The sequence below is a fragment of the Chiloscyllium punctatum genome, chromosome 9, assembly GCF_047496795.1.
Source record: "Chiloscyllium punctatum isolate Juve2018m chromosome 9, sChiPun1.3, whole genome shotgun sequence".
Taxonomy (NCBI): domain Eukaryota; kingdom Metazoa; phylum Chordata; class Chondrichthyes; order Orectolobiformes; family Hemiscylliidae; genus Chiloscyllium; species Chiloscyllium punctatum.
Genome location: NC_092747.1, coordinates 45,775,923 through 45,799,312, shown reverse-complemented (window position 1 = coordinate 45,799,312; position 23,390 = coordinate 45,775,923). Strand labels below are relative to the sequence as shown.

The window sequence follows — 23,390 nt, the reverse complement described above, 5'->3', positions numbered from 1 at the left end:
TCCTCAGCCCAGCTCTGCATCATATCTAAGTCCCTCTGCAGCCGACAACAGCCCTCCTCACTGTCCACAACTCCACCTATCTTTGTATCATCTGCAAATTTACTGACCCACCCTTCGACTCCCTCCTCTAAGTCATTAATAAAAATTACAAACAGAATAAAAATTACAAACTGATGACACTGCCAGTTCGCAAGGCGGCCAGGTCTGTCAATCAAAAGTTGGCAAAGTAAAAACAATGACTGCAGATGCTGAAAACCAAATACTGGATTAGTGGTGCTGGAAGAGCACAGCAGTTCAGGCAGCATCCAACGAGCAGCGAAATCGACGTTTCAGGCAAAAGCCCTTCATCAGGAATAAAGCTTCTTCAGAGCAGAGGAAATGACCTGGGAGTTGCAGTGGGAGATTCTTGTAGAGAGAGGAGGAAAACTTCTTCAAGGCAGGCATCCTTGCAAGAGGATTCGCAGTAGGGTTAAAATCAACAAGGTAAAAACAATGACTGCAGATGCTGAAAACCAAATACTGGATTAGTGGTAATCAAAAGTTGGCGCAGAGGCAGAGCGGAAGAGCGGAAGAGTCGGACATCGCACAGAACCGTGGTAATAGGGGACTCCATCGTGACAGGAACTGACCGGGGTTTTTGTGGCAGCAGACGGGATTTAAGGATGGTGTGTGGCCTTCCTGATGCCAGGGTGAAGACATCGCGGCACGGTGGCACAGTGGTTAGCACTGCTGCCTCACAGCGCCAGAGACCTGGGTTCAATTCCCAACTGACTGTGTGGAGTTTGCACATTCTCCCCGTGTCTGCGTGGGTTTCCTCCGGGTGCTCCGGTTTCCTCCCACAGTCCAAAGATGTGCAGGTCAGGTGAATTGGCCATGCTAAATTGCCCGTAGTGTTAGGTAAGGGGTAGATGTAGGGGTATGGGTGGGTTGCGCTTCGGAGGGGCGGTGTGGGACTTGTTGGGCCGAAGGGCCTGTTTCCACACTGTAAGTAATCTAATCTAATCTAATCGCGGACAGAGTGCAGGAAATCCTCAAGGACGAGGGTGAAGAGCCAGAGGTGGTGGTACATGTCGGCACAAATGATGTCGGGAAGAAGAGGAGGAACATATTACAGCGGGACTTCGGAGAACTAGGAAGAAGGCTGAAAAGCAGGACGTCTAGGGTGGTTATCTCCGGTTTGCTTCCAGTTCCTCGGGCTGGTATGGCCAGAAACAGGGAGATAATGGACTTGAATGTGTGGTTGGGGAACTGGTGCAGGAAGCAAGGATTTAAGTTCCTGGATCACTGGGGTATGTTTTGTGGTAAGCATAAATTCTACAAGAGAGACGGTTTGCACCTTAATAGGTTAGGGACCAGCATTCTGGCAGGCAGGTTTTCTATGGCAACACCACTACATTTAAACTAAGTAGCAGGGGGGAGGGGACAAACTGGATGTTTAAAAAGGAAATTGAAGGGAAAGTTAGAACAAGAGAAGTCAAGAAAGACAACTGTATCAATGAGGCAGAAAACTCAAAGGGATCATGCTGTAAGGTTGAGTGAAATAGGGGTTGATGGGAAGGGTGAGAGCAGTAACAAATTAAAAATACTATACATGAATGCACGAAGCATTAGACATAAGATGGATGAGCTGGAGGCTCTTTTGGAAATTGGCAGCTACGATATTGTGGGGATAACGGAGACGTGGCTTCAAGTGGACAGGGCCTGGGAAATGAATATTCAAGGCTACACGTGCTATCGTAAGGACAGACTGACAGGCAGAGGGGGTGGGGTGGCCTTGTTGGCAAGGGAGGATTTCAGTCCCTTGCGCGGGGGGACCTAGAGTCAGGGGGTGTAGAGTCAGTGTGGATAGAGCTGCGAAATACTAAGGGTAAAAAGACCCTCTTGGGAGTCATCGACAGCCTCCCAAACAGTAGTCTGGATGTCGGATGTAAGTTGAATCAGGAGCTGAAATTGGCCTGTCGCAAAGATGTTACTACAGTTGTTATGGGGAATTTCAACATGCAGGTAGACTGGGAGAATCAGGATGGTATTGGACCTCAAGAAAGAGACTTTGTGGAGTGCCTCCAAGATGGATTCTTAGAGCAGCTGGTGCTGGAGCCTACCAGGGAGAAGGCAATTCTGGATCTGGTATTGTGTAACGAACCAGAATTGGTCAGGGAGACCTCAAAGTGAAGGAGCCATTGGGACATAGTGACCATAATACATTAAGCTTCAATCTGCAATTTGAGAGGGAGAGGGTACAGTCGGAAGTGACAGTACTTCTGTTGAATAAAGGGAACTATGGAGCTATGAGGGAGGAGCTGGCCAAAGTTCAATGGTGCAATACCTTAGCAGGGATGACCATGGAGGAACAATGGCGGATATTTCCGAGTATAATGCAGAAGTTGCAGGACCAGTTCATTCCTAAAAGGAAGAAAGATCCCAGGAGGAGGCATGGGCAGCCGAAGCTGATGAGGGAAGTTAAGGAACATATAAAGTTAAAAGAGAAAAAGTATAACATAGCAAAGATAAGTGGGAAAACTGAGGACTGGGAAGCTTTTAAAGAGCAACAGAGGATTACTAAGAAGGAAATACACAGAGGAAAAATGAGGTACGAAGGTAAACTGGCTAATAATATAAAGGAGGATAGTAACAGCTTTTTTTAGGTATGTGCAAGGCAAAAAAATGGTTAGGACTAAAATTGGGCCCTTGAAGACAGAAACAGGGGAATATATTACGGGGAACAAAGAAATGGCAGAAGAATTAGATGGGTACTTCAGATCTGTGTTCACTGGGGAAGACACAAGCAATCTCCCTGAGGTAACAGTGGCTGAAGGACCTGAACTGAAGGGAATTTATATTTTCCAGGATTTGGTGTTGGAGAGACTGTTAGGTCTGAAGGTTGATAAGTCTCCGGGGCCTGATGGTCTACATCCCAGGGTACTGAAGGAGGTGGCTTGGGAAATCGTGGATGCGTTGGTGATTATTTTCCAGAGTTCGATAGATTTGGGGTCGGTTCCTGAGGATTGGAGGGTGGCTAATGTTGTACCACTTTTTAAGAAAGGTGGGAGAGAGAAAGCAGGAAATTATAGACCAGTTAGTCTGACCTCAGTGGTGGGAAAGATGCTGGAGTCTATTATAAAGGATGAAATTACAACACATCTGGATAGTAGTAACAGGATTGGTCAGAGTCAGCATGGATTTATGACGGGGAAATCATGCTTGACTAATCTTCTGGAATTTTTTGAGGATGTAACTGAAGATAGATGAGGGAGATCCAGTGGATGTAGTGTACCTGGACTTTCAGAAAGCTTTTGATAAAGTCCCACATAGGAGGTTAGTGAGCAAAATTAGGGCGCATGGCATTGGGGGCAAAATACTAGATTGGATTGAAAATTGGTTGGCTGATAGGAAACAAAGGGTAGTGATAAACAGCTCCATTTTGGAATGGCAGGCAGTGACCAGTGGGGTACCGCAGGGATCCGTGCTGGGACCGCAGCATTTTCCAATATATGTTAATGATATAGAAGATGGTATCAGCAATAACATTAGCAAATTTGCTGATGATACAAAGCTGGGTGGCAGGGGGAAATGTGAGGAGGATGTTAGGAGATTACAGGGTGACCTGGACAAGTTAGGTGAGTGGGCAGATGCATGGCAGATACAGTTTAATGTGGATAAATGTATGGTTATCCACTTTGGTGGGAAGAACAGGAAGGCAGATTACTACCTCAATGGAATCAATTTAGGTAAATGGGGCAGTACAAAGAGATCTGGGTGTTCTTGCACACCAGTCAATGAAGGCAAGCATGCAGGTACAGCAGGTAGTGAAGGCTAATCGCATGCTGGCCTTCACAACAAGAGGGATTGAGTATAGAAGCAAAGAGGTGCTTCTGCAGCTGTACAGGGCCCTGGTGGGACCACACTTTGAGTACTGTGTGCAGTTCTGGTCTCCAAATTTGAGGAAAACATTCTGGCTATTGAGGGAGTGCAGCATAGGTTCACGAGGTCAATTTCTGGAATGGCGGGATTACCTTACGCGGAAAGACTGAAGCGACTGGGCTTGTATACCCTTGAGTTTAGAAGACTGAGAGGGGATCTGATTGAGACATATAAGATTATTAAAGGATTGGACACTCTGGAGGCAGAAAACATGTTTCCGCTGATGGGTGAGTGCCGAATCAGAGGACACAGCTTAAAAATACGGGGTAGACCATTTAGGACAGAGATGAGGAGAAACTTCTTCACCCAGAGAGTGGTGGTTGGGTAGAATGCTCTGCCTCAGAGGGGCAGTGGAGGCCCAGTCTCTGGATTCATTTAAGAAAGAGTTGGATAGAGCTCTCAAAGATAGTGGAATCGAGGGTTATGGAGATAAGGCAAGAAGAGGATACTGATTAGGAATGATCAGCCATGATCATATTGACTGGCGGTGCAGGCTCGAAGGGCAGAATGGCCTACTCCTGTACCTATTGTCATTTCCTGTTAGGTGTGTCAATATTGGTCACTCCCATAAAACTGTTGAAGGTTTCTGCACTTACAGTTCTCCAATCTTTCAGAAGACAGGAACAGTTAGCTTGACAGCCAGATATATTGGTTGATTAATAAAATAACAGTCAAAGCATTCCAATTTGCAACAGTGAAATTCATTTTCCCATCAAAACTTATGTGACAGAGCATTCTGTTCATTGTGTTTTTAAAATAGGCTTTTTTTTGTGTTTCAATTCTCACCGTGTCCCTTTCACCCATATTCACAGAGTCAAGTGAGATTTTAATTTTAAGATTTGCATTTTGGTTTACAAATTTTTCCAAGCCTTACTCCTTTGCTGTACTCTCCTTCAGACCTACAACCAATGTTCCCTCTCAGCCATGTGGCTATGCTCAAAGGTTCCATGATTGATGGGCCAAAACATCAAGCTGCTGTCGCATACCGATCTCAGAAATCTGCACAGCAGAAAACAGAATTGGTGTGATGGTGGGAGATAAAAAGGCAAGTATTACATTTCTTGCAATTGCATGAAAGGGGTGTGTGTCTACATGTGTCAAGGATAACACAGAAGTGAACAAAGGGTTCAGAGGGAATAGTCAAAATACTGATGGAGACAAGGGGGAGAAATGTTATTTGTGGCAGTGTGATGCTGGAGATGGCAGAAAAGGCAAACAATGATCTTTTGACTAGAGTAGTCTATGGGATGGAAGGTGAGTGAAAAGAACCCCATCATGGTCCTGACAGGTATGCGAAGTGGGACAGACTTGGTTGAGGACTCTGTCCACCACAGTGGGCAATTCGTTATTGAGGAAAAAGGAAAACATGTCATCAGCACCATCATGGAAAGTGTATCATCAGAACAGATTAAACAGATGCAGAAAATGGGAAAATACCATGGAGAATACATGTGTAAATATATGTAAATGAAGTAGTTGGAAATTCATTAGGTTTGTAATAACTTTTAATGGACATCCTATGCCCATAAATGGGGACAAGAAACAAAGGAAGGGATGGGGTGGGTCAAATTAGAGATGGAACTGAAGAAGGTGGAAGTGAATGAAAAAAAAACAAACTTGACTAATTTTTCCAGATCAGGAAGTGGCACAGAAAACCAGAAAAAAAATGTTATGGGGGCTTTTACCACCAATGCCAAATGGTATTATTATGGTGATTCTGCACTGCTTTCCAAAGTCAATTTTTTTCTGAAGTTGTGTGTGTAAAGCTAAACAAGCACACCACATGGAATCTGACCAAGGCCCCATAAAAATCATCCTTAATCTGTTTTGAATCCTAACAACTCAAAAGGCTAAGGGCTTATGTCCAAAACATGGACTCTTCTGCTCCTCAGCTGCTGCCTAACCTGCTGAGCTTTTCCAGTACCACTCTTTGTGACTCTGATCTCCAGCATCTACAGTCCTCACTTTCTTCTAATATTTCACATGGCAATTTTGACTACATTTTGTACTTGTGCACAAGATGTTACTGATTGTGGAAATGGATACCCAAAATTCCCTTTCTCTCCACTAAGAAAATATTTCATTTTCTCTTTATGATTTAAAATGAATGACATTGTAATCTTCTTAGATTGAACTCCAGCTACCAATTCCGTTCACTCACTGAATTTGTTTTGGTCATTTCCCATCATCTTCCAACAACACACACACACACAAAAAACTTGTGAAAGTGTCAATTCTGGCTCAGTCATTGTCATTTTTTCCTCAGAATCAGAAGACTGTGAATTCAAGGCACACTCCAGAAACTTGAAAACAAAGTCGGTTTAGAATCTTGTATAATACTGAGGAACTCCTTCTAACCAGCCATCTCAACCAGCCTCTATAGAAATCCCTTAGCACTATTTCTTTGTATTCTACAGGTGCCCTGGCTGATATTTGTCAGCCAGCCATCATCATGAGTTATCTTGTTAGTATCACAGCCCTGTTTGTGGACCTTGGTGTGCACGAATTGACTATCATATTTCCTATATTAACAATAGTGACAACTGTTTAAAGGTGATTTATTTTGCTGTATACATTTTTGGCATTTCCAAAGGGCTGAAAGCTATTCTACAATTGCAAGTATTTCTCCTATTATACCTCCTAATTTAATGTAATCTGTTGATTTAGGTATATTTCTACATTTAGACCCAGATCACAAAATTACCACCTATGCACTCAACATTAAATAATCGGCGCATAGTAAGTAACAAGACAAGCTCTGACTAAGGGGTGTTCGTTTATAGCAGTTTCTGTTTTAGTTTCAGCAGTGGTGAGGGCTCCAATGAAAAAGATGAAACAACCTCCGCCCATTTTAACCGTAGCTTCCATTCCTGGGTTTGGTGGCCATTATACTTTAGGGCAAGTTAAAACACAGGAGCATGATAACCACGAATCTTCATTTACATTCTAGAGACCTGACTCCAGGACGGGAACCATTTAAGAACAGCTCTACATTACCTAAGCCCATCCACCAACCGTTCCTTCTTGAAACATCTTCCATTACCAAATGTTGTAAAAAGCTAGCACACTGCCATAAACAACTATTGTACCCACAGAAATCAAATAACGATATCTTATCGCTTTTACCTTTTAATACCCCAGCAATGAAACACACTAACGTTTAAAGTCGCCACCGAAACAATTGGTTCCTACTGAAACCTCGCGCCACTCAATTTAAAATCGGCTTCATGAACGGGTCCCACTAACTGCGCGTGCGCATACGCTACTCATAGCAACGGTCTGTTCGCCGCACATGCGCAATCATCATCTTACTTTGTCCCAGCCCCGGATGTTTACGATCACAGGACGTTTATTGTCTTCTCCTAAAAGTTCCACCACAATCACAAACTCAGAATGTGTGAAAACGGGCCTGCTACAAAATTATGACCTGGTTGATCTGTTTAATTTCAATAGTTTCCGTTATATTTAGTCTGGGAACGTCCAATTCCAACAAATGGAGATTTTTCAGAATCACGGTAAGCCCCGAAATAATTGTGAGACTTGTACTGAAGTAAAAAAAATGGAAAAGCCGGTCTGATAGCATCTGTAGAAACAGACCTATTACATATAAATTTTATTTCTCTTCAACTCCACCAGTTTGCACTATTCCCAAATCCTTTACCTGCCTTTGGTGACCGCTTTGCAGAACACCTACGTTCTGCCCATAAGAAAGACCCTGAGCTTCCAGTTGCATGCTACTTTTAACACATGCCCGAAACGTGGATTCTCCTGCTCCTTGGATGCTGCCTGACCTGCTGCGCTTTTCCCGCAACACATTTTCAGCTCTGATCTCCAGCATCTGCAGTCCTCACTTTCTCCTACTTTTAACCCATCTCTGTCTCAGGCTTGCTGCAGTGCTACAGCGAAACTCAGCACGCGCTGGAAGAACACCATCTCATTTTCCACTTGGGTACTTGCAGCCCTCCAGACTCAATATCGAGTTCAATAATTTTAGAGCCTGAACTCCCCCAAAACCCAGCCCCCACCACACAGACCAGCCCAACTACTCTGGCTGACCCACTGTCTCCTCATGCTCCTGCTCAAGCAAACTCATTTCTTCCTATCTCGACTCCAACCTCTCCCTCTTCACTCAGACATTTCAAACTACGTCCACAACACTAACCACCTCTTTAGTGACTTCCAGTTCCCTGGCCCCCAGTGCTTTATCTTCACTATGGATGTGCAGTCCATACCCCACAAGGACAGCCTTCTGGCCCTCAGCTTTTTCCTCTCCAACAGACCTATCCAATCCCGCTCCACCAATACGCTCCTGTGCCTTGCCGAACTAGTTCCCACTCTTAATAACTTTTCCTTTAACTTCTCCCATTTCCTCCAAATCCAGGGGGTGCCCATCGGCCCTCAGATGGGCCCTAGCTACAATTGTCTCTGTCAGCTACATCGAACAATCCATCTTCAGCATCTACACAGTTGTAAAGTGTGATGCTGGAAAAGCACAGCTGGTCAGACAGCATCCAAGGAGCAGGAGAATCAACATTTCGGGCATAAGGTCTTCATCAGGAATGTGGAGGGGGAAGGGGTCTGAGAGATAAATAGGATGGAGATGTTGGGTCTGGAGGGAAGGTGATAGGCAGGTGAGGAATGATGGTGATAGGTTGGAGCAGATAAGTGGGAAGAAATAAGGACAGGTGGGAGAGTTCAAGAGAGCAGTGTTTAGTTGGCAGGTTGGATCTGGGATGAGGTTGGGGGAACGGGAGATGAAGAAATTGGTGAAATCGACGTTGATGCCATGTGGTTGGAGGGTCCCAAGGCAGAAGATGATGCATTCTTCCTCCAGGTGCCGGGTGGCTAGGATTTGGCAGTGGAGGAGGCCCAGGACTTGCATGTCCTTGGTGGAGTGGGTGGGGTTGTTTGGTGTGTTTGTCCCAGAGATGTTCTTTGAAATGTTCGACGAGTTGGCGTCCCGTCTCCCCAGTGTAGTGGAAACCACATTGACAACATCGAGGACCCCCTGGTTCTCACTCTCCACCTCACCAATCTTTGGATACAGCACATCATCCTCTGCCATTTCTGCCACCTACAGTCAGACCCCACCACCACAGATATAGTTCCCTCCTCACCACTATCAGCATCCTGCAGAGACCATTCCCTCCGCAAATCCCTCGTTCGGCCCACGCAGGTCAGGCAACATCCGAGGAGCAGGAAAATCGATGTTTCGGGCAAAAGCCCTTCATCAGGAACTTCATCTTTCCTGATGAAGGGCTTTTGCCCAAAACGTCAATTTTCCTGCTCCTCGGATGCTACCTGACCTGCTCTGCTTTTCCAGCACCACTCCGATCTAAACTCTGGTTTCCAGCATCTGCAGTCCTCACTTTTGTCCTGTGTTCACCTAAGCCTACCTCACTTCCCCACCCAGAATCTTCCCCCAATACCCCCCATTTATCTGCAGCTCCACTTTTTAAAAAATGTTTCTGCAAAAATGACAGCAAAACAAGGTGCAATCACAAGCAATAAACAACAGTAAACAAAACCCTGACTACCGCCTGCTCAGCACATACCTTCCCCAGAAATATAAAGAAAAAAATGACAAGCAAACATAATAAATATAAACAAATACAAAGCTCTCAACATAATAAATTAAACCAGCAGTAAGATAACTGCGTTAACAAAAGAAAAATGAAAAAAAAGAGAAATAAATCGCCACAACAGAACATACCTCAGTCTGGAACAGTTAAAAAGCATATGAAAGAAAAGGGTTCCAAATTTTTGTAATTTTGTTAAAGGAGCCAGATAAGGATAATCTAATCTTCTCTAAGAAAGTATAACACATCTCTAACCCAGTGTGTATGAATAGGCGGAATTAGGGATAGCAAATATCTCACTTTTGCTAAGGTTAAATTTATACCCAGGAATTTTTCAGTAAGATTCTAAAATTAAAAGTGCAGGACGAATGGAGAGAGGTAAGTTTGAGACAAATAGCAAAAGATCACCTGCATAGAGGGTAACCTTCAACTCCTTACCATTTCTAGTAATGCCAGAGAAATCAGGGTGAATCTGTAGAGCAATAGACAAAGGTTCATTTACAAAGGCAAACAGCAGTGAACTCAGAGGACAACCTTGTCTAGTGGAACAATAAAGATAGAAATACTGAGGAACCTCGATTATCTGGCATTCGATTATCCATATTTCAGATTATCCAGACAAGATCGCAAGGTCCCAATACTTGGCTGAACTGTGTTATCTAACATTTGATTATCCGAACATTCAATTATCCAAACAAAATACTCCCCACCTGTGTCGTTTGGATAATCGAGGTTCCTCTGTAGTCAGAATTCATATTCCTAACAGAGGCCTGCAGTGATGCATAGAGTAGTTGATCCAGGAAATAAATTTTGCCCCAAATCCAAATTTCTCCAAAGTTAAAAAAAAATTCCATTCCACTCTATCAAAGGCTTCTTCAGCATCTAAAGATATCAAAGCCTCAGGGAGAGTGGATGGGGAAGAATTGGAGACAATATTAAATGCCCACCTAAGGCTAAAAAAAGAGTGCCTGCTGCAAACGATTCCAGTTTGATCCAAGGATATGATAGATGGAAGGATGGTATCTGAACGTCGGGGTAATAGCTTTGAACAATAATTTAAAGTTAACATTTAGCAGACTTCGAGGACAGTATGTACCACATAGTAAGGGATCTTTGCCTTTCTTTAAAAACAAAGAAATTGATGTCTGAGTTACAGTTTGAGGAAGAGAGCCAGAATTAAATGCTTCAACAAACACATCGACCATAAACATCGCCAGCTTTTTCCAAAATGTCTTATAAAATTCGGCCAGAAAACCACTGGTTCCAGGATTTTACCACTTTGTAGTGATCTAGCCGCAGCCTCATGTTCTATTGCTGTGATTGGTTGTTCCAATTTCTTTGCCTCATTTTGATCAACAGTAGGAACATTAATCTTATCAAAAAAAGGTCTCAAAATCCGCTGTAGCAGAAGAACATTCAGATGAATAAAGTGAAATGTAAAATTCCTTAAAAGTCTTGTTGATTTCTAATGGGTCTGACATGACTCCTGAATTAGCCTTAATTTGTGGGATTAATTGGAATGAGAACATTTGGTGCAACTGATGTGCCAACAGTTTACTAGTTCTGTCTCCTTATTTATAAAATTTAAACCTAGAGTGAAGTAAAAGCTTGGTGGTGTATTGTGACATTACAACATCATATTCAGTCTGTGGAGATATACGTTCTTTATATCCTTCTGGATACTTAGAGATTGCATAAAGAGAGTCTAATTAACACAGACGTTGTGCTAACCCTGCCAATTTCTCTTTCCTATGTTTATTCTTATGTGCTGCATAAGAAATTATTTCACCCCTGATGAACGCCTCCAGAGTTTCCCACAGCAAGGAAGCTGTAACGTTTGGGGTTTTGTTAATTTTTGAAAAATCTATCCACTGAGAGACAAAATTAACAAAATCTTCCTTTTAAGAGTAAGTGTGTCTTGAGACGCCAAGGTGGGTGTGTCTTCAGAAACTTCTGAAAGCGAGCATTCATAGAGACAGATGCATGGTCTGAAAACACAATTGTATCATATTTGCAACCAGAAATGGATGTGAGCAGTCTGTCATTTGCCAAGAAGAAAAAAAATACATGTAAAAGTGTGGTGGACATGTGAAAAAAAAAATCCTTTTTAGAGGGGTTAAGGAACCGCCAGGGATCAACAGCATTAAACTCCTCCATAAAAGTCTAAGTTATTTTAGCAGATTAGGATTGGGGACTCTGAATAGAGGAAGAAAAGTCTAAGTGAGGATTCAACCAACAGTTAAAATCTCCTCCAAGATTAACTAATGTGAAGATAAATCCGGTAACTTTGAAAGGAACAGTTTGATAAAAGCCTCATCATCCCAGTTGGGAGCATAAAAATTAGCCAAGGTTATATCAATATCAAACATCTGTCCAGTACAGTCAGAAATAGTTTTAGCATGGATGAAAGGAATAGATTTATGTTAAAGAATAGCAGTTCCTCTAGATCTGCTAGAAAAGGAGGAAGAATACACTTGTCTAATTCAATCTCGTTTCAACTTAGGACTGTCTAAATTTTTCAAGTAGGCATCTTGTAAATAAATTATATGGGCATTAAATGGTGTAAATAATGTAGAACTTTACTGCGTTTAATTGGTATGTTCAGGCCTTTGCAATTCAGACTGGTAAATTTAACGTCTCCACCTACCAAGGATGTTGAAGCATTAAACTGTGTCATATGTAATGATCATACATAAAGTCCCAAATGTGCAATAATAGAAAAACAAATGTAAACCTTGTGAAAGTGAGGTATGTGCCGCCCCCCCGCCCCCATCCCTATCAGAACAAAACAAACTCCACCCTCCCATAGCAGTGTCTCCCCAAATGGAATACCTGCCCACCAACCCCTCCCAGCAGAAGCAGCCTCTAGATGGGTGCATGCTTTCTTCCCCCATTGCCAAAAAAAAACTGTTGTCTTTTGTAGCTCAAGCAAGCTACACATAGACCTTGGGAATGTAAAAATTAACTATACTAAAACTGTAATATAGAAATGAGTAAAAATATAAGTATAATAAAAATATAGACTATATATAGTTAAACAATTCTTTGGTACCAATAGTGCAATCTTTCAACAAAATAAAGTCTTGAGTAAGAAAATATATTTTTAGCGAATAAAGTCAAATATAAGAAAACACCAGATTCAAGTCCATAAACACACATCCATCTTCATCTGCACAATGGGAAATGTAGCCTTTGTCCTTGGTAGCATAAAGCTAATGGCTAATCGGCTTAGTTAGGCCCAACCATCAATCTGGCCCTGGAACCGTAATCTTTTTAAGGTTTTTATTCACAAAGTCAGTAGTCTGACCTGGGTTATCAAGCCTATGAGTTAGGCTGCTCGGCAAACTAGTATGTAGTATTGCTGGATAATGAAGGCCAAATTTAACGTTAGGATATGGGGTGAAATCCGGGAAAATGAATACTCTCTTTCCATTATATACAAGGGTGAAAGTATCTCCAGCATGGCATAGAATGTGATTTCTCACTTGAAACTAGTTCACCCTGATGACCATCAGGCGAGGTAACTCACCATCTTTCAGTTTAGCACAGTGTGCGATAGGTCCATCCAATATGGGCTTAGCCTCAAGACTGAGCAGGTCCTATAAAATTTGGACCGTAGATTCTGTGGGGTGAGGACCTTCCAATATGTTGGGTAAACCCACAAGTCGAATATTATTCCACCTGGAGCGGGCCTCCAAGTATTCACATTTCTTAGTCAGACACTCAACCATAGCAGATAATACACTAACATTAGCTTAAAGGCTAGCTATATGGTTATCATGTTCATTAGCCGAACATTCCAAGTCCAAAATAGTCCCGCATTGTGAAGAAACCTTTTCCTCCAACAGCTTCAGAGCAGTTGTTATCTCCTTTTTAACTGTTTCTGAAATTATAGATTCAAACTTGATGATGATTTCAGCCCACATATCGTCCATCATGTCCTTAATAATATGTAGCATGGTTTCATTAGTTTTAAGCTTCTCTGGAGACTTGGGCTCAGGCAAATGGCGCAACTTAGCACAACTGGACTTGAATGACTCGAATTTTGTTTGAGAAGTTGCTATTTGGCAGGTAAACCCAAGTTGTGTTTTTAACAAAAGTAGCTAAACCGAGTATAGAGGGTGTGTAACGACCAAATTTAAGAAACCAAATATATAAATTTACTATATCCCCAAGGAGCGACCCCAGACTATATTCTATGTCATTTGTTCTAACTGATGTGTGACCATGCGCTTAAATTCCAACGCCCCAAATCAGATGTTAAGCAGGTTTGTTTAAGGAATGGGAGTGATTATGGGTGCAGGCTAATGGCGAACAGTCTTGGCCCCGGGTTTCCCCTCAGCCCTATCTAGCCCAGACTGGTACCTGGTAGGCTAAAACTTTGGGCTGCTCCAGGCGCACGGTACAACACAACATTAAGTGCAGCCTCTCCTCCAGCTTGTGCTCCTCACTGGCTCTTGCTCCCCATCGCTGCCGCTGCTCCACCGCCTATGGCTGCTGAGCCCGAGCCTGATCTGGAGCAAGCTGCCGACTCAGCCTCCAGCCAGGCTCCCGACTTCTTGGAGCTTGGACCTTCTTTCAGCTCCAGGTGGTTGTTGAACTCCTGGGCTCCAGCTGCTGCCGGGTCACGTTACATCATTTCTGGGAGCCTGCAGCTCCCCTTCTACCTACCTCCAGTCCAGAAGTAGGGTAACACCCAAAATGTTGAATTTTTCATCTCCTAACGCAGCCTCCTGCTTGTCTACATTATTATCACATATTCTGCCTCTACAAACTACTAATGTTAGCTGCTAACAGTCTCCATTAACAGCTATTCACCCTCCTAGCCAGATAATTATCCACTCCTTTGTCTGTCCAACTGTCCTTCTCTCTCTTTGGGCTCCATCCCTGCCTATCGTTTATTCCTTACTCCCACCCCCATCCTATCTTCTGCATATAAACTAACATTTTCCTAACTATCATCAGTTCTGAGGAAGGGTTACCGGACCTGAAACATTAACTTTGATTTCTCTTCACGGATGCTGCCAAACCTGATGAGCTTTTCCAGCAACCTATAGTTTTGTTTCTGATTTGCAGCATCCACAACTCTTTCGGTTGTCCTTTAATTACCGTGATGTACACTAAGCTTGCAGAGATAGGGAACTCCAAAGATTCACAACATTTTGAGTGAAGAAATGTGTCCTTATCTCAGTCCTAAAAAGCTGATTCTGACTTTGTTTTCTTGACTCCCTAGCTGTGGAAAACATTTTCTCTGCATCCACCATGTCAAACCCCTTAAGCATTTTGTTATGGATGGAGGAGCGATAATTTGAATTATGTTTCTTCCCTTCTCTCTGTAAGAAGAGTTAATTTTCCTTTTAATTGTCCCGTTGGACAGACGCAGCATGGGGTCATGACGGGCAGACCATGCTTAACAAATCTTTTGGAATTCTGTGAAAACATTAATAACAAGGTGGACAACGGGGACCCAGCGGATGTGGTATACCTAGATTACCAAAAGGCCTTCGACAAGTTGCTGCACAAGAGGCTGCTGCATCAGATAAAGATGCATGGCGTTACAGATAAAGTATTAGCCTGGATAGAGGATTGATTGACTAACAGGAAGCAAAGAGTGGGGATAAATGAGTGCTATTCTGACTGGCAATCAGTGGGCGGCACGGTGGCACAGTGGTTAGCACTGCTGCCTCACAGCGCCAGAGACCCGGGTTCAATTCCCGCCTGAGGTGACTGACTGTGTGGAGTTTGCACATTCTCCCCGTGTCTGTGTGGGTTTCCTCCGGGTGCTCCGGTTTCCTCCCACAGTCCAAAGATGTGCAGGTCAGGTAAATTGGCCATGCTAAATTGCCCATAGTGTTAGGTAAGGGGTAGATGTAGGGGTATGGGTGGGTTGCGCTTCGGTGGGGCGGTGTGGACTTGTTGGGCCGAAGGGCCTGTTTCCACACTGTAAGTAATCTAATCTAATCTAATCTAAAACTAGTGGTGTGCCTCAGGGATCAGTTTTGGGACTGCAATTATTCACAATTTACCTAGATTATTTGGAGTTGGGGACCACGTGCAATGTGTAAAGGTTTGCAGATGACATTAAGATGAGTGGCAGAGCAATGTGTGCAAAGGACTGTGAAACTTTGCAGAGGAACATAGATACTTTAAGTGATGGGCAAAGATCTCGCAGATGGAATACAATGTTAATAAATGTGACGTCATCCATTTTGGTAGGAGTAACAGTAAAAAGGATTATTACTTGAATGGTAAAAAGTTGCAGCATGCTGCTATGCAGAGGGACCAGGGTGTCGTTGTGTATGAATTACAGGGGGTTGGTCTGCAGGTACAACAAGTAATTAGGAAGCCAAATGGAATTTTGTCCTTCATTGCGAAAGGGATTGAGTTTAAAAGCAGGGCGGTTATGCTGCAGCTGTACAGGATACTAGTGAGGCCACACTTGAAGTACTGCATTGAGTTTTGGTCTTATTATGTGAGAAAGGATGTACTGGCATTGGAGGTGGTGCAGAGGAGGGTTGGTTCTGGAGTTGAGGGGGTTGGCCTATGAGGAAAGACTGAGTAGACTGGGATTATATTCATTGGAATTCAGAAGAATGAGGGAGGATCTTATCGGAACATATAAAATTATGAAGGGAATACATAAGATAGAAGTAGAGAGGATATTTCCACCGGCAGGTGAAACTAGGACAAATGGGCATTGTCTCAAGATTAGAAGGATCAGATTTAGGACTGAATTGAGAAGGAACTTCTTCACGCAGAGGGTTGTAAATCTGTGGAATTCCCTGCGTGAAGTAGTTGATGCTACTTCAGTAAACATTTTTAAAACTAAGACAATTTTTTTTAACAATAAAGGAATGAAGGGATATGGTGAGCACAAAGGTCTGTGGAGCTGAGGCTACAAAAAGATCAGCCATGATCTTATTGCATGGTGGAGCAGACTCGAAGGGCCAGATGGCCTACTCCTGCTCCTAGTTCTTATGTTCTGGAATATTCAGGTTTTGGATGGAGGTAATTGTTACAATATGCACGGACTCAAGGTTATGAGGAAGGGGAAAAAAAGAGATGTTTACAATTAATATACTTTAAAAAAATTCAAAGATATGGACATTAATTCACATTATTTTTGTCTAAATCCAGAAAGTTAGTGTCTAGTTCATTTTGTAGAATTTCTGATTCAAGTGTGTTTAGTTGGCTACAATTGCAGAATTCCTTTTAAAGACCTCACAACATTACAATCCATCCGTACAAGGACGGATTTCACCCAAATTGGAAGGGACTAATATACTGGCAGAGAGATTTGCTAGAGCTGCTCGGGAGGATTTAAACTAGTAAGGTGGGACAGTTGTGAATAGAAGTGAGTCAAACAGTCAGGGCAGGCAGGGACAAGGTAGGACTAATAAATTAAACCGCATTTATTTCAATGCAAGTAGCCTAACAGGGAAGGCAGATGAACTCAGGGCATGGTTAGGATCATGGGACTGGCATATCATAGCAATTACAGAAACATGGCTCAGGGATGGACAGGACTGGCGGCTTAATGTTCCAGGATAGAAAGGGAGGCAAGAGAGGAGGGGCAGTGGCGTTTTTGATAAGGGATAGCATTATAGCTGTACTGAGGGAGGATATTCCCGGAAATACATCCAAAGAAGTTATTTGGGTGGAACTGAAAAATAAGAAAGGGATGATCACCTTATTGGGATTGTATTATAGACCTTCTAATAGTCAGAGGGAAATTGAGAAACAAATTTGTCAGGAGATCTCAGCTATCTGTATGAATAATAAAGGGTTATGGTCGGGGATTTTAACTTTCCTAACTTTCCAACTGAGACTGCCATAGTGTTAAGGGTTCAGATGGAGAGGAATTTGTTAAGTGTGTACAATAAATTTTTCTGATTCTAGAGAAGGTGCAAAACTTTTCCTGCTCTTGGGAAATAGGGCAGGGCAGGTGACTGAGGACTGAGGGGGGAGCATTTTGGGGTCAGCGACCATAATTCTATTAGATTTAAAATAGTGATGGAAAAGGATAGACCAGATGTAAAAGTTGAAGATCTAATTGGAGAAAGGCCAATTTTGACAGTATTAGGCAAGAACTTTCAAAAGCTGATTGGAGGCAGATGTTCATGGGTAAAGGGACAGCTGGAAAATGGGAAGCCTTCAGAAATGAGATAACGAGAACCCAGAAAAAATATATTCCTGTTAGGGTGGAAGGAAGCGCTGGTAGGTATAGGGAATGCTGGATGACTACAGAAATGGAGATTTTGGTTAAGTAAAAGAAGGAAGCATATGTCAGGTACAGACAGGATAGATCGAGTGAATCCTTGGGAGAATATAAAGGGAGTAGGAGTATACTTAAGAGGGAAATCAGGAGGGCAAAAAGTGGACATGAGATAGCTTTGGCAAATAGAATTAAGGAGAATCCAAAAGATTTTTACAAATACATTAAGGACAAAAGGGTAACTAGGAAGAGAATAGATTCCCTACAGTTGGAAATAGGCCCTTTGGCCCAACAAGTCCACACCGACCCTCCAAAAAGTAACCCACCCACCCCTCTGACTAATGCATCTAACAACTATGGACAGTTTAGCATGGCCAATTCACCTGACCACATCTTTAGAATGTGGGAGGAAACCGGAGCACCCTGAGGGGACCCACGCAGATACGGGGAGAATATGCAAACTCCACACAGTCGCCCAAGGCTGGAATTGAACCTGGGACCTTGGTGCTGTGAGACAGCAGTACTAACCACTGAGCCACCATGCTGCCCCTAAATAGGGCCCCTCAAAGATCAGCAAGGCGGCCTTTGTGTGGAGCCACAGAAAATGGGGGAGATACTGAACGAGTATTTTGCATCAGTATTTGCTGTGGAAAAGGACATGGAAGATATAGAATGTAGGGAAAAAATGTTGAAATCTTGAAAAATGTCTATATTACAGAGGAGGAAGTGCTGGATGTCTTGAAATGTATAAAAGTGGATAAATCCCCAGGACCTGATCAGATGTGACCTCGTACTCTTTGGGAAGCTAGGGAAGTGATTCCTGGGCCTCTTGCTGAGATATTTGTATCATCGATAGTCACAGGTGAGGTGACGGAAGACTGGAGGTTGGCTAATGTGGTGCCACTGTTCAAGAAGGGTGGTAAGGACAAACCAGGGAACTATAGATCAGTGAGCCTGACATCTGTGGTAGGCAAGTTGTTGGAGGGAATCCTGAGGGACAGGATGTACATGTATTTGGAAAGGCAAGGACTGATTAGGGATAGTCAGCTTTGTGCATTGGAAATCATGTCTCACAAACTGGATTGAGTTTTTTGAAAAAGTTACAGAGGATTGATGAGGGCAGAGTGGTAGATATGATCTACATGGACTTCAGTAAGACGTTCGACAAGGTTCCCCATGGAAAACTGTTTAGCAAGGTTAGATCTCATGGAATACAGGGAGAACTAGCCATTTGGATACAGAACTGGCTCAAAGGTAGAAAACAGAGGGTGGTGGGTTGTTTTTCAGACTGGAGGCCTGTGACCAGTGGAGTGCCACAAGGATCGGTGCTGGGTCCTCTACTTTTAGTCATTTATATAAATGATTTGGATGTGAGCATAAGTGGTATAGTTAGTAAGATTAGATTAGATTACTTACAGCATGGAAACAGGCCCTTCGACCCAACAAGTCCATACCGACCCGCCGAAGCGCAACCCACCCAGACCCATTCTCCTACATTTACCCCTTCACCTAACACTACGGCAATTTGGCATAGCCAATTCACCTAACCTGCACATTTTTGGACTGTGGGAGGAAACCGGAGCAGCCGGAGGAAACCCATGCAGACACAGGGAGATTGTGCAAACTCTACACAGTCAGTCGCCTGAGGCTGGAATTGAACCCGGGTCTCTGGTGCTTGCAGATGACACCAAAATTGGAGGTGTAGTGGATAGTGAAGAAGGTTACCTCACATTACAACAGGATCTTGATCAGATGGGCCATTGGGCTGAGAAGTGGCAGATAGAGTTGCTGCATTTTGGGAAAGCAAATCTTAGCAGGACTTATACACTAATGGTAATGTCCTAGGAAGTGTTACTGAACAAAGAGACCTTGGAGTGCAAGTTCATAGCTCCTTGAAAGTGGAGTCGCAGGTAGATAGGATAGTGAAGAAGGCATTTGGTATGCTTTCCTTTATTGGTCAGAGTATTGAGGACAGGAGTCAGGAGGTCATGTTGCGGCTGTACAGGACATTGGTTAGGCCACTGTTGGAATATTATGTGGAATTCTGGTCTCCTTCCTATTGGAAAGATGTTGTGAAACCTGAAAGTGTTCAGAAAAGATTTACAAGGATGTGGCCAAGGTTGGAGGATTTGAGCTATAGGGAGTCACTGAACAGGCTGGGGCTGTTTTCCCTGGAACATCGGAGGCTGATGGGTGACCTTATAGAGGTTTACAAAATGATGAGGGGCATAGATAGAATAAATACACAAAGTCTTTTCCCTGAGGTTGGGCAGTCTAGAACTAGAGGGCATAGGTTTGGGGTGAGAGGAGAAAGATATAAAAGAGACCTAAGGGGCAACTTTAATAGGCATTTGGATGGATATATAAATAGGAAGTGTTTAGAAGGATCCGCGCCAAGTGCTGGCAGGTGGGACTAGATTGGGTTGGGATATCTGGTCAGCATGGATGGGTTGGACCGAAGGGTCTGTTTCTGTGCTGTACATCTCCACAATTCTATTTCATTGGTGTATAGGCTTTGTTCATTTTTCAGGTAAATGCAAATTTTCTTCCAGAACTAAATTTTAAAGCACATCTAGCCAGAACAGCAGTGCACCACAAGGATCACTGCTGGATTCACCGCTTTTCATCATTAATATAAATGATTTGGATGTAACGTCGGAGGTGTGGTTTGTGAATTTGCAGATGACATCAAACTTAGAGGTGTGGTGGACAGCAAAGGAGGTTACCATGGATTACCATGGGATTGTGATCAGATGTGCAAATGGTCCGAGGAGTGGCAGATGGTGTTTAATTTAGACAAACATGAGGTGCTGCTTTTTGGAAAGGCAAATAAGGACAGGACTTATACACTTAATGGTAAGGTCCTAGGCAGTGTTGCTGAATAAACAGACCTTGGAGTGCAGGTTCACAATTCCTTGAAAGTGGAATCACGGGGAGATAGGATAATGAAGAAGGCGTTTGATATGCTTGCCTTTATTAGTCAGGGCATTGAGTATAGGAGTTATGAGTTCCTGTTCTGGCTGTGCAGGACATTGGTTAGGCCACTATTGGAATACTGTGTGCAATTCTGGTCTCCCTGCTGTAGGCAGAACGTTGTGAAACTTGGAAGTTTATCCTAGGTTAATTTAGGATATTTGGGCGTGATGGACGAATTGCACAGAAGGGTTTGTCTCTGTATTGTACATCTCTATCACTATGACTGTACACTGATGTTGGTGTATAGAAATCGGATCCAGTTGTGTAGGCATGCCCATAATGCAGGAGGAGGGTAATTCCGGAATTTTAGCCCAGAAGAAGTGATTTAGTTACATCTTAGGATGTTGTGTGTTTTGGAATATAACTGGCGGCTGGTGACATTCCAATACATTTTCTAGGTGGTACAGGAAATGGGTTTGGAAGATGCTGTCAAAGCAACTTTGGTGAGTTGCTTGCAGAGTGAATGGGTTGATTGCCTTAATGAAATTGATGAAGACAATATACAATGGCCTCTTATGGCTTTTCTCTTGCATTTGCCAGACTGAATACATCATATCAGTTGTATTTCTTCTAGTTCTGAATCACACAGTGATTTGGAATAGATGTATTCAGCCAGGCTAACACAAATGAATACTTGACCCAATGTAGAAATGCTTCAATAGCAGTTGCAAAGTTGCAATTCCTGCTGCCTCTCGCTTCACATCATCTCATTCTTGGACAGGGTCACAGTTTTTCCAATGAGCAGTGGGTGCCAGTTTCTAAAGAACTAACATACCTGTGCTGCCTTTAATGTAACAGTCAAGACACTTTTCTCTGGAATTGTTGTCAAAGCACTTTCAAGACAGAAATCTTAACTGGCAGTATGAAGAAAGGAAATAAGTTTTTAGAACTTGCAAGGAGAAAAAAATAAATTTGAAAGCTGGATTCAATATTTTTGTATAGCTAGAAAGGAACATACAATATACAAATTGGACCTTGTCATCTTTGACACTCATCCGTCTAGGTGACATGATGGATATGCAACATATCTATTGGCAATGGGCTAGCATTAACATCAGCAGCCTTCCATTTTATAAGATAATTGTATGTGATACAATGGCCAACTCTGGTAAGCATTACCAGGGGCCCCACTCTGGCATGGCAGTTTCTACTGCATTTGCTGCAGAGGAATATAGTGGGCTGAGAGGTTTTGGATTCACTGACCTCTGTTTTCTTGAGACCCTTTTCTCAGCCAGCTGAACTTTTCCAATACTCTTTCATAGAGTCAGCTTTCAGACATCAGAGCTTGATGGTTATTGTCTCCCAGTGTTGGTAGGATCCTCCATTTTCCTATCTCACTTACTGGTGCCTTTGTAGCGCCAGCCAGGAGGCTGTGAACCAGTGGCCAGAAGGACTTTGGATATTCAACCATTGTTCATCTAGTGAACTGGGGAGGCACTAATAAGTCGGCCCAATAAGTCCACACCGAACCTTCCAAAGAGTAACCCACCCAGACCAACTTCCCTCTAACTAATGCACCTAACAATATAGGAATTTAGCATGACCAATTCGCCTGACCTGCACATCTTTGGACTGTGGGAGGAAACCCACGCAGGCACAGGGAGAATGTACAAACTCCACACAGACAGTCGGCCAAGGTTGGAATCGAATCTGGGTCCCTGGTGCTCTGCGGCAGCAGTGCTAATCACTGAGTCACTGATAGATGGTGAAATTTGAAATAAAAATCTCTGAAATTAAGATTCTACAGATAACCTGTCAATTGTCAGGAAAAGTACACAGCGTTCACTTTATGAAAGGAAACTAGTCCTCATGTGGTCTGGCCTTCATGTGACTCCTGACCCACAGTCATGTAATTTATGCTTCACTGACCCCTGGACAATTAGGGTTGGGCTAGGGCAATGACACCCACAGCACTTGAATGAATAAAAAAAACTGGTTGAGCCAGCGGAGACATTGTTGGATGAGCAATGAGCGTATGCTGATAGGCGTTCTCCAAGGTGTTGCCGTCTACTCTTAATGCCAATGTGGTTTTAAAACAGGTAGCTCTACGTTCAGCTCAACATTACATCCAGGGCAAACTCCAAATTGTTTATCAGCCGCCTGTCTGAACGAGAGATTTTGACACCACTGTGACCCCACCCCTCTACCAGGACAGAACACACCTCTTAAATTCACAGTACTATAACACTATCATTAACTGTTTTTTACCAAAATGCAACACATAACATTTATTGGCATTAAACTCCATTTGCCACTCCTTGGCTCATTGACCCAGCTGATCAAGATCCTGATGTACTCTTAGATAACCACCTTCACTGTCCACTACACCACCAATTTTGGTGTCATCAGCGAACGTATTAACCATGCTTCCTATATTCTCATCCAAATTGTTCATATAAATGACAAACATTAGTGGACCCAGTACCGATCCCTGTGGAACACTGCTGGTTACAGGTTTCCAGTCCAAAAACAATCCTCTATAACCACCCTCTGTCTCCTACCGTCAAGCCAAATTTATATCCAATTGGCTGATGTTCCCTGGATCCCATGTAATATCTAAGCTTGATTTACTCAAAGGATATTAAGTTTATTTGACAGAATGAAGAAAATTTTGGCTTTTGTGATACCAAATGGACTTTTATCAGTTCAAAGTAATGCCATCTGGTATGAAGAAATGCACCAGCCACATTTGAAAGATT

At 43.0% G+C, this 23,390-nt stretch overlaps 1 protein-coding gene across 3 annotated transcripts in view; it reads right to left on the bottom strand.

Annotated features, from left to right (window-relative positions):
• Positions 1 to 7,187, bottom strand: part of ska3 (spindle and kinetochore associated complex subunit 3) — a 61,571-nt gene extending 54,384 nt beyond the window's left edge. Inside the window, exon 1 of one of the 3 annotated variants that reach the window (XM_072577420.1) lies at positions 7,048 to 7,187. The gene's annotated coding sequence lies outside the window, so the exon portion shown is untranslated. The remainder of the gene's footprint in view (positions 1 to 7,047) is intronic. The other 2 variants (XM_072577422.1, XM_072577421.1) reach the window with 2 other exon arrangements.
• Positions 7,188 to 23,390: the final 16,203 nt, after the last annotated feature.